This window comes from Pteropus vampyrus, unplaced genomic scaffold (assembly GCF_000151845.1).
Source record: "Pteropus vampyrus isolate Shadow unplaced genomic scaffold, Pvam_2.0 Scaffold9, whole genome shotgun sequence".
NCBI classification, from domain to species: domain Eukaryota; kingdom Metazoa; phylum Chordata; class Mammalia; order Chiroptera; family Pteropodidae; genus Pteropus; species Pteropus vampyrus.
Window position 1 is genome coordinate 1,013,901 of NW_011888790.1, and position 2,366 is coordinate 1,016,266.

Sequence of the window (2,366 nt, forward strand, 5' to 3'; positions counted from 1 at the left end):
GTTCTACTTGCCTTCTTAGTATCTCCACATGAGTGGATGCAAAGTATCTCAAAACAAAACTGATGTTTCCATCCTTTCCCCATACCACTCCTCTCTACCTGTACCCCCCATCTTTCCCTTCTAAATAAATGACATCTTTCTGCAACTAGTCTTCCAAGCTAAAAACCTAGGAATCTTCCTCGATTCTTCTCTTCCTCCCCACCTACAATGAACAAATTCAGTTGGCTTCGCCTCCAAAATATAACTAATGTCTACCTACTTTCCTCCATGTCCACGCTGTCACCCTCGTTCAAGCCTCCATCATCTCTCACTGGCACCACTAGGGTAACCTCCTAGCATCTCTCCTGCTTGTTTTACACACAGCAGCCAGAGAATCTTTAAAAATGTAAATCAGATTACATCACACACCTGTTTAAACCCCTACTGCCTTTAAAATAAGATCTGCATTCTTTTCTATGCCTGACAAGGCCCTTTGTGATCGGGCCCTTGCCTACCTCACTGAACTTGGCTCATACCACTGCTCCATTCAATCATTGTATGCTCGCTCGGCTGACTCTTTCTCTGTTCCTCAAATGTGCAAAGCTCGGTCCTGAGCTCCTTTGCTGTTCACTCACCCAGAAATATTCTCCCCAGAGCCTCTCTCAACTGGCTCCTTGATTCAGGTCTCAGTTCAAATGTCACTTTCTCAAGGGGGTGTCCCCTGACTACCCAAACAAAGTAGCCCCCACCCCACTATTATTCTCTAACATATTACCCTGTCTTATCCTCTTCATACCACTTACAATCTTCTGACTTTATTTTGTTTATTTCTTGTCTCCGCTATTTATTTATTTATTTTAGGCAAGGCAACCCTTGGTTGACCTCACAGATGGCAAGGACCTTGTCAGCTTACAATCCTTTATTTATTTTTATTTTTTATTTTTTACGCCTGTAGCACCTGGTCTTCCTAGGTGGTCTCTCATCCAAGTACTAACCAGGCCCGACCCTACTTAGCTTCAGAGATCTGATGGGATCGGGCTTGTTCAGGGTGGCACGGCCGTAGACTTGTCTCCACTATCTAGAATGTAAGTTTCATCAGAGAAGGGGCTGTGTCTGTTTGTACACGGCTGCATCCCTAGCGCCTATCCCAGCTTGGCACGGAATGAGTTCTCAAAAATATGTGTTGAATATATAAATAGTACCTTCGAGGTACATGGTCTCTGTATATCTAATGCCATTGTAGATTTTGATCATCGACTTAGATCTTTTGGCTTTCAATATACAGCATCTGAAATGCTGGGGTTTGTTGTCTCAAACATTGTCAATTGTCAGTATTGACTTCAACTATCTACTAATAGACAATATTTGCTATTTGACAATGGAACATGTGTAATTTCAAAAGAATTTTTTTTATAAACAAATAAGTGAGGGGCCCCTGCTCCCTGATAACTACTATCTTAATTTTATTGGATTGGCGAATGATCATTCTTTGTTAGCCCCTAAATTCAGTAAATGCCTTCTCTCCCCCATTGCATTTCGATAAGCTGCCACCGCCAACAAAGAGGCAATCATGTCCTTTGAGAAAATAATTCAGTTATGTGTCAACAATTTGACATAAATTTTTAACAACCTCAAAACTAAATTCTGCATACATAAGTAGTAGAAGGTGCGCTACTATCCTGTGAGCAAGAAATGAAAGGCTGGCAAGTTTCATGCTTCAGTTTTGGGTATGTGCTAGGAGGGCACTGGGCAGTGGGGGAGGGGGGCATCTTTTTTATACAAATTACCGTTGCCCAGAGGACTGAAGAGTCTTGCTGATGGAACTCTGTCCAGGGTAAGAGAAGAGGAAAACATTTCTAAGAATGCTCACCATCCTAGACATTTCTGCTTTTTTCCTCCCCAAAGAATGTGAACCATCTTGTTTTACATTTTTTTTTTTATCATTTAATCCATTTGCGTGGCACTGTTGCAAAGCATCTGAAAAACACATTCCAAAGCAGAACTCCTTGGAAGAAAGGCCATTGGCCTCAAAATTCAGTGTCTAGCAGTGCCTTGCACCTACTGGGCATTCACCAGTATATTAACTAGACCCAGAAGTCCTGATAGGAAACAGGGCCCCAATTCCCAGTGGCTTCCTCATGAGATTCATTGCCAAAATCACGAAAAGTGAAGGTGAAAAGTAAGGGGGCGGTGTGTTGAGGTGGTAGAAAATAAATCCTAAAATGGCAAAGCTTAGATGCATATGAATTGAGGGTTCCACATGCAGCCACTCAAGAATTCTTCAGGGCAGAGACCAATAGACCACAGGTCATTACAGTCAGAAGCTCACAGTGAGACTTTCAAAGATGGCCAGCAGGTTTACAGCAGATAAGACGTTTACTTTTCTA

General features: G+C 42.2%; 1 pseudogene; it reads right to left on the bottom strand.

Annotated features, from left to right (window-relative positions):
• Positions 1 to 925: 925 nt before the first annotated feature.
• Positions 926 to 1,044, bottom strand: LOC111730265 (annotated as a pseudogene).
• Between the last annotated feature and the right edge of the window lie 1,322 nt (positions 1,045 to 2,366).